We start from the raw sequence: 14,564 nt of genomic DNA, 5'->3' as shown, positions 1-14,564 counted from the left end.
GGTCACTGCGCAGGCAGGAGCCACTCAACAACTTCCTCACGTGGTAACAGGGAGGAGAACAAGCCTACAGAGACCTCCACTTTGGCTCCCACGAGGGGAAACCAGCAGACCCACCCGGGACATGAGCTGTTTTTCCGAGCTCTGTTTTTCAGGGGCTTCTCCCCGAATGACATATAACGAGAACAGAAGATGCCAAGGCTGCCTCTAGCCATGGATTGTGGGAGGCCCACCACAGCTGGCCTCCCAGAGGCCCAGAGTTGATCATTTGCACCTGGCATTTCCCAATGCAGCTTCCCAGACTGGAATCCTCAAGCTGCGGGGGGAGGACCCATGGAGATTTGTGAAATATGGATGTCTGGGCCTCACACCCTTGAACTCTGGCTCAGAAGGTTTGCGGTGATCCCAGGAACCTGCGCTCTTTTAAAACCACCAGGTATTTTGGATGGGCAACCAGATTTGGAAACTTTCGGAGGACTCTAGCACCACAAAATCTGTTTCAGTCCTCCAGCCAGCTGAGATCAAAAATTCCCATCCTAGGGCTTCCCTGGTGGCGCAGTGGTTGAGAGTCCGCCTGCCGATGCAGGGGACACGGGTTAGTGCCCTGGTCCAGGAAGATCCCACATGCCGCGGAGCAGCTGGGCCCGTGAGCCATGGCCGCTGAGCCTGCGCGTCCGGAGCCTGTGCTCCGCAACGGGAGAGGCCACAACAGTGAGAGGCCCGTGTACCAACCCCCCAAAAAAATTCCCATCCTAGATCTGGTGTGGATGCCTCCAGGCCTTTCCCCTATAATCTCATTTTAAGATCCAGTTCTGATGTCACTTTTTTCAGGAAGCCTTCCTGGGACGTCCAGCTGAAATTTGTTATCTCCCCCTCTCTCTCCTCCATGGCACATTTCCAGTGTCTTTAATGACACTTTATAGCATGACCCACTCCTCATATGACATTTGTCCACCAGTGCTGTGCAATGAAAATATAATGCCAGTCACATACATAATCTTTAATTTTCTAGTAGCCATATTTTGCTTAATGGAAATAAATAGGTAAAATTAATTTTAATAGCATGTTTGATTTAACTCAATATATCCAAAACGTCATTTCAACAAGTAGTAATATAAAACTCATCAACGAGATTTTTTTAAATCACACTGAGTATTTGAAATCTGGTGTGTATATGACACTTAGATCTCATTTCAGCTTTGCTTACATTTCAAGTGCTACATGTGGCCACATGTGGCAAGTGGAGGCCATACTGGGTAGCACAGTCCTGGTTCTTTGAGGGCAAGTCTGTGACTTTGCCTCTGGGTCTTCAGAAGCAGAGTCTTTCCCCGGACCCAGTATAGGAGCTTAGAAAGGGTCTGAGTCCATTCAAGTACAAATTCCTCCTGGACCAGATCCTTTGGCTTTGTGTGTGTTTGTTTGTTTGTTTGTTTTAAGGCGCAGTATCTCTGTAGATGAGAGTGGTTAACGGGTACATCCGGAAAAGGGAAAGCTATCCAGAGCAGGTTTCATTTAAGAGGACTGAGTATTGGGAGAAACCTGGGGGAACAGGGCATTCATCAAAGGGAGCAGAAAAAGGCAGTGGATCCCAAGGGGTAGATACCAGGGTAACTTCTCCATCCTGCACTGCGGGATCCAACCTAGCAGAATCGGGCGATGGTGGCTCTGAACCATGTGTTCAGTCTCCTTCTGCAGGTTACCTTGAGCTGCCTGAAGAACACCACCTGCCAGAGGATTGGATTGAGGTGTATGTGGTCAGTTAAGTCTCTAAAAAAAGAGCTGCAGCAAGAACGTGTTCTCAGCAAAGATGACTTCTGAAAACACATTGAGCCCGTTTATACCTTGGCCACAGGCTTCCCAAGAAAGTTCACTGGCTTACCTCATAATTCACTCATAGTTGGGTCAGTTAAGAGAACGGGCTACCACTTCTGTCCAAAAGGAATTACCTCCAAGCCAGTGCCTACAGATACATGATCATAGCTTCCCAGGAAACAGATATGTCCTGAGGAAATCAGAGTTCAAGCCCCTTTCCCTAGATCCTCTGAGTTCAAATAATCCATGTATAGAGGTACAGGGACTGGAGTTCGGTACACCCGCCCACTCCCTCCAAGCTGCTTGTCACTAGCAGTGTCGTAAGTTTCAACCAGGCATCTAAGGAAGAACAAACCCTTGGTTGGACCATATCGTTCCTAGGTGAGGCTTGGGATATGGTAGCAAGAGCCCGGCCTTTGGAGAGGAACACCCCGTTCTCCAAATGCCAGCCCACCCGTTTATTTGGAACATCTATCGTATTAGAACTGTTCATTTGTACACTTCCTAGAAGGGCTTTTCGGTGTTTTATGCAAAGCACTGTAACAAATGGTTAAGATCTTGGCCCATGAGCATGTGACTTGCAGCAGGTTACTTTTCCTCTTTTAGCCACAGGTTTTTCACTGTGAAATACGGGTACGAACAGTCCCTACCCCCTAGGGCTGTGTACTGATTAAACCAGGAGACAAAGTTCTAGTCAAAATGTATGGAAAGTGCCCCATAAAATTTCATAATGATTTGAAAATTCAACCCAACGTAAAACAGGACAGTTTAATGTAGAAAAATGAGTTTAAAAGAGTAGAGAAATGGATATTTTCAAGCAAGTGGGCACTGAATACATATGATTACTGCAGTAAGTGATGGGCATCTGAGGGTAATTAGAAGAAAGGAAGCCTGTCCTCTTAGTGTTCAGCTTACAGTCTGGTCCAGTGGACTGTACCACAGGAGGATAGCCTTGTGTTAGCCCATGTAGCACCCACTATTAACACAATAGAGGCCACCACCACGGGGTTGACTGGTAGTCAGAGTAGACCAGAAAAAACACTTTGCCTCTGGAGAGGCAATGGGATTGCACCACTCACCCCAGGCAGGAAAGCTACATCAGCCCATGTATAACAATGGGACGAGCAGCCTGTCTTCTAAGGAGAGTGAGAAGGGAAAGTCCAAACTGAAGGAAAGAGACAGGTGAGAAGGGAATAAGAAACTTTAGTGAGAAGTAAGCTGGACAGTAAGAATATCAAAAGAGAAAACAGACCAAGGGCTGATCAGCAGGCACGGTCTCCAAAACATCGGAAAATGTTGCTAAGATCCATAAGATGACAACAGCTTGCAACGTGGGGAAGGGATGGGAGGGGAGGGAGAGGGGGAGTGGGACATTCATCTCCAACCCCACTGTCTGTTCCTTAGCACAGACACTCCCAGGGCTCCCCGGCTCTGCCAAGATCACCCTTCTGCAGAGCTGATCACAAATGCTGATGATTGAAAAGTTGTGCGGTCCTCAAAGCCTCGGCTTTCCATTCCTAAGAATGTCCAGGAAAGGCTAGTTTAAGACACTTAACCTTCTCTCTGCCTGGCTTTCTCACTTGTGCCTGCCAAGGCTGGTCTTCCTACAAGGAGTAATTAGATTAAATCTTTAGGACGTTTTGAGCTGCGAGAAGGGAGAACACCAGCACGTACATACAGGCACAGTTATTTTCACAGGATTCCATTTCCTCTGTTCTCTTTGAATTCACCTCCTGGTAACAGCTGTCTGGCTCCCTAAAGCAGCAACAGCTGCAATAATGAACCCACCATTTGAGCCTGTGGATGACACCGGCTCAGCCCCGAAATGCAGCTGTTCTTTAATGCCTGATGTCTTAGCCCTCCCCAGTTCTAGACAACAAAGAGAGCCATTCGTGAACACCCCACATCTCAAGTTTTCATATGGGGGATCCCCTATGCCTTTTACCAGTGGCACAGTTTCTTACTTCTGCCACTTATTGGTCGTTTGACTGAAGGCAAGCTCAAAAAGCCTCTCTAAACCTTAGTTTCCTCAGTTCTCTGATGGTGATGATAATATTACCCACCTCGTCATGTTGTCTGTGAAGCTCCAAAGATATAATAGATATGAAAATCTTTTACATGTTATAAGGCAATATTCTTGTATTAGGTATTATTAAGGTCCTTGTTTCTGATTTTAACAAGTGAAAAATTATTAAACAATATAATACACTTCTGAATAATAATAAACTTCTGAATGGGCTGTCAGTATAATAAACTTCTGAATTGGGCTGTCCGTATACATGGTCTCTGAGGAGTGGAGAAATCACAGAGGTTTCTGGAGAAGACACTTGGCCCCGCAGAGGGACTGGTAGAATCTGAGAGGTTAAGGGAGAGAGAGAGAGATTTGGGTGAGGGACACAGCCCAGGCGAAGGGTGAGAGAAGAAAATGTGGTCTACTGACAAAGTGGGGCCATCCTGGAATGGGGCAGAGAATGTGCCTGAGGACCAGGGGGATGGAAAGTTGGGATGGTCAGGATGAGCCAGAACATGGATGGCCTTAAATGACAGGCAGAGATGTTATCAGAAGAGATTTTAATAGCATGAAAATGTCAAGCCCGGGAGGTCACTCAGTCCTCCTCCCCGCCTCCAAGGGTTTATCTCTCTCCAACAATCTAGACAAAGGGCCTGCACTGGACATGCTCTTGGCTTCCTGGAGCCAGGCTCAGTAGCTCTTGGAGCCCTGGAGGTCTTCTCTCTGTCCAAGTGAGCGATTCCCAGCTTCCCTGCTTATTAAAAAAGGAGATTACTCATCAAATCAGAGCTTCAGGAGAGGGGCCTAGGAATCTTCCTTTTCAAAATAATTCTTCCTCTCTCCCCAGGTTCTTCTTGTTGTCATGGAAGTGTGGGAGGTGTGCATGTGAGCTATGTGCCATGCATGCTAAACGTGGAGCCCCAGAAAGGACTCAGCAACGTTAGCACATCCTACTAGTTGATGTCCTAGTGTCTTGACAGAGTCCCTCCCTCCATCCCTCCCTTCCTCTCTTCCTTTCCCCTGTGGGGATCTCAGGGGCTGTTGGAGGGTATATTTTCACTTTGTGATTATTTCATTTTAGATGCTCCTTTTTTGTATTTTTAACGGGAGTAGCAGCTGGACCATCCACCTTCCCACACCCACTGTCCTCCCTGCTGTTCCCCCGGCTGCCCTGGCCCTTCCTTGCTTCCTTCTTTCCCTCCCTCCTTCCGACTTTGTCTTTTCTTTCTTTCTTTTTAAATAAGTGGACTACCCTGTTGCTTTGATTCAACTTGAGGGCAACTGTGGTCCTCAAGTCTTTGTACTGTACACTATACATGGACCTACTCGGGCCAGCCTTGCCTAGTCACCGCTTTGAAAATTCTAATTTTTAAATTAATAATTTTTTGAAACTTAGAGAATACTGACAACTATAAAGTATAGTTACTTTATAATAGCAACTACAAAAAATTGAAATTTCTTTCCATGTATTAATCTTCCCAGCAGTCCTGTGAAGTAGGTGCTGTTATGATTCCCGTACTACAAATAGAGAAACTGAGATGCAGAGAGATTAGGTTACCTGCTTAGGATCATATAGTTACAAAAGTAGACAAGTCAAAGTTTGGACCTAGGAAGCCTAGCTGCAGAGTCTACACTTTCTAACCATGACACTAGACTACCCCTCAAGAAGAAAGATGAACGAAGAAAACTTACCCTCAATTCCTATTACCAGAAGTAACCACTCAAACACTTAGTCTTTTTCTATTAAAAAAAAATGTAATTGTATCAAAGTATTAATTTCATATATCTTGCTTTACAATTCTAATATTAAATTATAGTTCCTATATTACATGTTCTTCATAAATATGGTTTTTATCCACTATATAGTATGCCATCATATGGAGAGGACATAATTTATGTAATCACTGCTTTCTTATTAGATGTTGAGGTTGTTTCTAATTCTTTACTCTCATAATACTACGATGAACTTTCTTGCCCATAAATATTTGACTGCAGCTTGATTTAGTTCTATAGAATAAAGTTCGCGTGTCAAAGAGACTTTTAAATCTCAAATGCATTCTGGAGACTTTAAAATATTAAAAAAATCTAACCAGTTTACCCTCCCACAAGCGGTGTGTGGGAGGGACCGTTTCCTCACCCTCTTGCCAACTTTGCCCATTTGGGAGGTGAAAAATGGCCTCGCCTTGTTGCTGCATTTGCATGTCTTTGATTAAGTGAGGTGAACATTTTCTTCTGCGTTTGTTAGCCGCTGGGTACTTCTTTTGTGAGCTGTTTATTTATGCCCTTGTTCATCTCCCCAAAGGCAAGCTTGTGTTTTTCTTGTCTGTATGAGTTCTTCATAGCAATATCCTTTTGAGTCATATTTGTTGGAAATATTTTCCCACGTTTGTGCTTTGCCTTGTATCTGCCTTTTAGGTGTCAATTAACTTGCAAATATGGAAGTCTGAATTGAAAATGGTCCAAAGGAGGGGCCAGAGTTTCTGAAAATGAGCAGGCTCATTACACAGATAGCTTGCTAAAAACATTGAGTATTCATTTAATACCAGGAGTTTTGGCATCTTAGTCATTGGTATTGGCAACGACTAAAGAAGAAACTGCACTTTTCTGCTGCTCAGGCTGATAAAAACAGAGGGAAATCCTTAGAGAACAGCCTCAGTGCAAATTGCTTTCAACTTTTTTGACATGGGTATTAAAATGCCACCCCAAATACCAGTGGTAATAAAGAATCCAACTTAAAAGGGGGAGTAGGTGTAAATGTAACACATGAGTTTTTTTTTTTTTTTTGAATCTTACTAGACTGGTGCTGAACAATCAGTGGTGAAGCTCTCAAAGCTGCCTCTCCTTCCTTGTGTGGAAAACCCCAGGCTATTTGTGGACTAAATATTGACATGAGATTTTGAAACAAGACGAACGGCTCATATTCCCTTGCAATAGGAAAACCCGACACATTCTGCCCTGCTCCTCTCAAGGGAGAATTAGCTTCACTTCCTCTATTTATTACCCTCTTCCCCTGCTCTGATGTTCCTCCGCCCCACACATCACATGCCCCTCTCTGCTACCTTCCTGTCCTCCACCGAACTGCCCATTTTGTGCAGACATGGTGACTGGATATTTCTCCCAAATGAACACATTTAGTCATATATTCAAAAGAGAAGGTGGCTCATATTCTGATTAGAAACCATAGGGACGGGGCTTCCCTGGTGACCCAGTGGTTCAGAATCTGCCTGCCAATGCAGGGGACACGGGTTCGATCCCTGGTCAGGGAAGATCCCACATGCCACGGAGCAACTAAGCCCCTGCGCCACAACTACTGAGCTCTGTGCTGTAGAGCCCGCAAGCCACAACTACGGAGCCCACGTGCCACAACTACTGAATCCCACGTGCCTAGAGCCCGTGCTCCGCAACAAGAGAAGCCACCACAACGAGAAGCCCGCGCACCGCAACGACGAGCAGCCCCCGCTCGCCGCAACTAGAGAAAGCCTGTGCACAGTAACGAAGACCCAACGCAGCCAAAAATAAAATAAATAAATTTATTAAAAAAAAAAAAAGAAACTGTAGGGACCCCACAGGGACATGGCTATTTGGGAATAGCCTTTTTAAGGCTTTTTTTTAAGAGAAAGCCACACTGCCTTGGCCTCCACCTACATTCATTCGGCCAAGAAAATTCACCCAGCACTTGACTGTGGAGTGGGTTGGTGAGTGAGGACCTTGAGCTCAGGTCATGCAAGCGCTTGAGGACAAAGAAATCTTAGACACTTTTGGGAGCAAGGGTGCTTCTCTACCTCGTGACACCGCTTAGCCAAGGGGATGGAGATAAACATGGTTTCAGGTCAGGAAATCCTCCTCAGGAACTGCTTGAGAAGTCTGCACGGCTTTTCTCTTTCTGTCCTAAAGGATTTCTACAGTTTAGCCTATTTATCTTCTGTCTCTCATCTCTCCTACGAAGTCAGCCATAGGATTTCATTCCTATTTTTCTTTTCTGCTACTTTGTCCTCGTTTAAATACTCAGCTGGTGAAAGTCATCGATGTGCACATTGCACAATGCTTTGCAATTTATTTTTAAGAGGACGAAAACAAAAAGATTACCCTTTGGCTTTCCAATGAGCCTCAAACTCAAATCATGAGAGCCAGAAACTTTTATTATTTTCCTAGTTTGTAGAGAGAGCGATGGCAGTGACGTGAAAGCGATGCTGGGAAGAACCATCACTGGCTTCGCTAGAACCCTCACAGGCTTCACAGCCCAGGAGGCTGCGTCAGTAACCAACTAGGAAACTGCTACTTTTATTTCTCTTTACCAGCTCAAGGGCATAGGAAGATACCACATTGCACTTAAGTGTTTTCTTTAAACACACACCCAGACACACACACACACACACACACACACACACACACACACACACCCCTGCAAACGGTCCAGGTTTTTAACTTAGTCCCAACTGTGTTCAAGCACCGTCTGTGTCCCTTGCCAGCGGAAAGGCCAGGAGCTAGCGTGGACAGTGGGGTTCTGTGGGGCTGTGGCTAGGATAAGGGACTGTGGATTATACAAAGGTCCGGGGAGTGTGTAGACCCCAAAGGCCAAAGACAGCTTTTGAAACCAGGGCCCACTGAGCGTCGGCGTGCCAAGCACAGGCCTAGAGGCAGTGAGGGCTGGAAGTGGCTGCGTGACTGGGCTGTGGCTCCGGGGGTATCTGCTGCACAGGTGCTGGGTAAGGCTGGGTCTCCAAAGGGGACGCTGGGTCCTGTGAACCTTGGGCGAGGTCCTGAGCATCTGAGCTTTGCATCCTCTCTTGTAAACTGAGGATGATGCCTACTTCACTGGATTGTATCGAGGATTACGTGAGAGTGTAGGCAACACCTAGCACAGAGTAAGTGTTGTAAGTCTTCAAAATAGGTGTTATTGGACTTCCTTGGTGGCTCAGTGATTAAGAATCCGCCTGCCAATGCAGGGGACACGAGTTCGAGCCCTGGTCTGGGAAGATCCCACATGCTGTGGAGCAACTAAGCCCGCGAGCCACAACTACTGAATCCCGCGTGCCTAGAGCCCATGCTCCACAAGAGAAGCTGCCGCAATGAGAAGCCCGTGCACCGCAACTAAGAGTAGCCCCTGCCCGCCGCAACTAGAGAAGCCCGCGCACAGCAATGAAGATCCAACACAGCCAAAAATAAATAAATAAAATAAATAAATTTAAATAAACAGATAAAAATAAAAAAGACATTGGTGACTTACAAAAGAAAAGCATCTCTTAAAAAAAAAACTAGGGGCTTCCCTGGTGGTGCAGTGGTTGAGAGTCCTCCTGCCAATGCAGGGGACATGGGTTCGTGCCCCGGTCCAGGAAGATCCCATGTGCCGCGGAGCAGCTGGGCCCGTGAGCCATGTCCGCTGAACCTGCGCGTCCGGAGCCTGTGCTCCGCAACGGGAGAGGCCACAACAGTGAGAGGCCCACGTACCGCAAAACAAACAAACAAACAAACAAATAAATAAAATTTAAAAAACTAGCTTTAGAAAAAAGGTGTTATTGCTGCTGTGATTGACGTATATACATAAAAGTGTTTTATCTATACAAAAAGAATTCTTTCTAAAAATTTCAATTATAGGAAAATATGTCTAAATATCACCCGTACCTGCTTGATAAAGATAATTTTGTGGCCTAAGTCTAAGTAGAAAGTGGTATGGGGTGACAGAGGCCTTTATTTTGGAACTGCAAACCCAAAGTTGGAAAACAGTGGCAAACCTTCCAACAGGCTCCAAGGGGACTTCCAAAACCCTCCCTCACCTACCTCTTCCCTCAAGACGTAAAGTCACTTCCTGGAGCTCGGTGCTTCGGAGTCAGACTGCCTGGGTCTTGACTGTGTCTCCTCCACGGGTTAATCTTGTGACTTTGGGCCACTTTTTCAACTTCTCTAAGCCCCAGTTTTTTCTTTAAAGGATTTTTTGTAAGATTTAAATGGAATAAACCATACAAAGCACTTAGCACTAAATACATTTATTATTATTGTTTCATCCCTGGGATAACTGTGTATGGCCAAGAAAGGGAGTGCTTCACACACACACACACACACGCACGCACACCTGACACTCCTTTTAGACTGTAAGAATTATGCCTGTTCACTAACATGGCAGAGAGGAGTGCCTATCTTATGTTAACATCTAATTTAGGAGTAAGGACAGCAAGTCTAAACCTACTTCGTGTTTTTAGCCCCTACAGTGCCAATCTCAGGCGCCCTGTATTGTCTACATGATTGAATGGTACCAATCAATCAGGCTTCTCGTATTTACAGAGTTGAAGTTCAAGCTTGGGTTCTGGCTTCAAGGGCACTACAGGGACCATCATGCCGATGTCTCTAATTCTTCTCCGGTGTTCTGGCCAGTGGTTAAAAGTCTGGACCCAAGGCAGCCTGCTTAGGGTCGAATCTTAGGGCTACCAGTCATTAGGTGTGGGGTCCTGGGCAAATTACTTAACCCCTCTGTGCCTCAATTTCTTTTCTGAAAAAAATATGTTATTGAAGTATAGTTGATTTACAATGTTGTGTTAATTTCTGCTGTACAGCAAAGTGATTCAGTTATACATATATGTATTCTTTTTCATATTCTTTTCCATTATGGTTTATCACGGTATGTTGAATATAGTTCCTTGGGCTATACAGTAGGACCTTGTTGTTTATCCATCCTATAGATAATAGTTTGCATCTGCTAATCCCAAACTCCCAACTCTTCTCTCCCCTCCTCCCCTCCTCCTTGGCAACCACAAGTCTGTTCTCTATATCTGTGAATATTTCTGTTTCGTAGATACGTTCATTTGTGTCATATTTTAGATTCCACATATAAGTGATATCATATGGTATTTGTCTTTGTGACTTACTTCGCTTTAGTGTGATAATCTCGAGGTCCATCTGTGTTGCTGCAAACTGTGCCTCAATTTCTAATATTAGTCAAAGAGGATTGGTGATGATCATGGCATATACTTCATAGGGTCGTTTCGAGGATTAATGTGAGTTAACCTCTGTTAAGTACCTAGAGTAAGACCTGGTGCAGCATTGGCCTCCAGGCATGTTCCACTCAAACACGTCCTCCACAAGCAGCTGGAGTGATGGCTCTAGGGTTTTGCTGGCCAAATCCGGCCTCTGCTTAAATTTCATCGTGATGACTAGAAGCTCCTGTCATCTACAAGATAAACTCCAAGTGCCTTATCATTGTGAACAAGGCTCTCCTCTCTAGCTCCAATTGACCCCCTGGGACCATGGAATGACTGGTAGTTTCTTGCACAATTCATGCTAGGTCTAACCATCAAGCAATGGCTAGAATGCTCTCCTCCAAACTTTCACCTTGTTAAAAGAGCTCTACTTTTAAAGGAACAGCCTTTTAAGAACCCACAGGAATGTTACTTAAAAAGCAAGGCTGCAGACGTCATACCTTACAGAAAACCCTCCAGATTCTTTATCGTGGCCTCATCTGTGCACAACTATTTCTAAGATTTGACCCAGGTTTAGTCTGCCTCCGATGGCTTTCCTCTTGACACTAATATCACTTTCTAGCCATCCACCAATGTTTGGACAGCCACTGAAGTACTACGGGTGATAATATCGCAACGGGGACACAGAGGGCTCCCAGGGCTGCCACATACAGTTGTGCAGGTGGTGCCCTATGATTCAATTTATCATGGCACTTACACACGGTTTTATAAGTATTTTTACTTCTCTATCTCCACCCTCAATACTCTCAGCAACACAAAGAAAAAAAGTTTTTAAATTTAACTTTCTGTCCTCCGCACCCAGCGCAGTACTTGGTATGCAGCACGTAGCAAATTAAAACCCACAGGCTAATCCATGATTCCTTCTCAGCTCCTTGTGCCATGCTAAGACCTGGCAAAATAATCATCCATCCCTTCAAGGAACGGCGATGTAATTGGAAAAGTAAGTTAGACTTATGCGACTAGATAACTAGAACATTAGGCACTAAGTGTTAGTAGTGAATGAATGGAGTCAAAGCTTCGTACTGTCTGTCCATCGGAGAAGGGAGAATTTCTAAGAACTGAGGAGATGGGATGTGACCCAAGCCTCGCATCTTGTAGATGCTCCCGTGACTACATCACATGGATGATTTCTTCTGGGCGGCAGTGTGTGTAGTGGAAGGACTGGGACTTGGCCTTTGTGCCCTTAGGTTGCATCCTGCCTTTTCTATCTTCTCGCTCTGTTTGCTGGGTCTCTTTCTGAACCCGGGCTTCCTCATCTTTAGAGGGTGGTTTATAACCTCTACCCTACAGAATTGCTATGAAAATTAAGATGAACTAGTGAATCTAAAACAGATGAGTGTAGGGAATTCCCTGGTGGTCCGAAAGCTAAGACTCCAAGCTTTCAATGCCAAGGGCACGGGTTTGATCCCTGGTTGGGGAACTGGGGTTCCGCAAGCCTCATGGAGCGGCCAAAAATTAAAAAGCAAAATAAAATAGATGAATCTCATTCTCTGCACACAACAGAAATTCAACAGAGTTAACTCACATTTTAACTAGACTTCCAGGCTTAGATTTTTTTTTGGTTACTGACCAGATTCTTATTTATTGAAGGCTTTTCTGCAGCATCCTGGGAGGTTGCAATCCATCTGAGCCTTCCCCCTGCCTTGAGCCGATGGCCCACACCGACTGCCTCACGTGTACAGGGATCCAGGAAGTCACAAGGGAAACAGACCCTCAACCTTGCTGCTTCTCCAGGGTCTGGTGGCAGCACTATTTCTCAGGAGATAGGCTTTAAAGTGCCACTGTCCGTGCTGCTTTATCTGCTGTTACAGAGCATATGGCAATATTGATTTTATAGGTAAAGTAGTTATTTTTGTTAATCTTGGAAATATCAGAACATATTCCTATAGCCCTTTACATTTTCCAAAGGGAAGCTTCAGTTTTCAATCTTCTTAACTTTCTAGCAACAAGGTATAGAGGACGGTCCAAATTTTCACACAAGGAAGGCAAGGTCCATAAATAAATGAGTCACTCAATGTTCCACAGTAGAGTAGAGTCAGAACCCAGGTGCCCTGGGTCGCAGTTCCAAACTGCTGGGCTAAATTTAAAGTTCTCTTTGGCAGTGGTACCAAGGATGGGGTGGTGGTGGCAGTGGGCAACCCCGGCACAGAGTAGTCATTTTATTATTGTCATTGTTTGGAATTGACACTACATAGCAGTGATAAAACACAGACCAAATTTAGTCAGCTTTATCATTGTTCCTAAATTACCTATAGGTAATGCATCCCTTTATTAGGTGATGCATCCTCCATCAGCACTGGAGGCTGATCGACTCTGACCACCCACCCAGGGTAACCATTGTTCTTTGGTAAAGAACTCTGTCTAAATTGGTTTCATCTAAAATTATCTATCTATCTATCTATCTATCTATCTATCTATCATCTATCTAGCAGGTTGCATTTGAAGGAGGGAATTTTGATTTCTAAGCAGAGGTGACTTGAGGTCAAAGAAAATGGGAGAGATGCACTTGTGACCACATGTACTGTGGCTCTTCTCTTGACTCGAGCCATCACGAATTGACCGAGCGCAGTTTTAAGCTTTTTGGCATACATGCAGCATACCGCGTGTAGACCTGGTGAAGGTGTGGCCTCTATGAGGTCAGTATCAGTATTTCAATTCTACAGACAAAAGCTGAAGCTAAGAGAGATGCATGAACACGTCCAAGGTCACAATGACTCAGGAGCCAATGTAAGGTTAGTCTGACTCCAATGGCTGCAATCTTGTAACAGTACCACATTCCATCTGTCCACCAATGTCTGAACAGCCACTAAAGTACTAAAAAAATGCTAATATTGCAAAGGAGACACACCACAGAAGCCTCCCAGGGCCACCATTTGTGGGGTTGAGCCCTGCAAAGAGGTGCTTGGCCAGAGGTCAGTGGCGCTGGAATAGGTCCAAGCTCTGCATTTTCCTAACTTGGTGCCGAGATGCCTTATGGGCTAGCGGTGCTATGGGACCACTGGTAGTTTCAGACTCCAGCACTGAAGCAGCCTATTGCCTCCTGTTTCCAGTTGATTCTTTGAGTGCTATTGTCAATTTCCTGGAACTGGCTCTACCTGGCCCTTAGATACAAAGTTTACAATCACCTCTGGCTAGTGTGACATTCCCAGTTGTCCATGCCTCTGTCATGACTGTTATTGGGGCCATGACTGTCATTTCATTCCCTTAGAAGCTTGTCATTCTGAAAATTAGACACCAAACCACTCATTAATCTGTGTAGCAAATCCTGGGTCCTTCTCTATGGGTATAACTACAGTGAAAAGTTTACTGTAACAACCTGGGATCTGAAAGCTGAGACAATCTGTACCCGTACGTGACTCTTTGGAAAAGAGGACCAGGAAATTTTAAAGTCCTCTCAGGAGAATGCCTTGGGGTTGGAGACCTCTTTTTAATATGTTACAATCATAGTCACAATAGCTTATAAATTGTTTTGAATGAATGACATTTAAGTTCATATTAAAATATTTATTCCAATAACTCAGTACTGTGGGAACTATGCATTCTGACTGATATGAAAGCTTGTCTATCACTTAATCTGTATTAGCTTCAAGGGAAGAAACATGACAGCTCTGGGAGTCAGGCAACTTTGGCTTTTCTATCCCCATCTTTGCCACAGCCTTTCAGTGCGACACTGAGCGCGTCATCGTCGTCTCCAGAATGCAGATAAAAGGATGGACTCAGCAGCCTCTAAGTCCCTTCATGGGTGTGACCATGGGTTACTTCCGATCGAGTAC

This window comes from Lagenorhynchus albirostris, chromosome 13 (assembly GCF_949774975.1).
Source record: "Lagenorhynchus albirostris chromosome 13, mLagAlb1.1, whole genome shotgun sequence".
Classification (NCBI taxonomy): Eukaryota; Metazoa; Chordata; class Mammalia; order Artiodactyla; family Delphinidae; genus Lagenorhynchus; species Lagenorhynchus albirostris.
The sequence above is the reverse complement of the archived record's forward strand: the minus strand, read 5'-3'. Positions refer to the sequence as shown.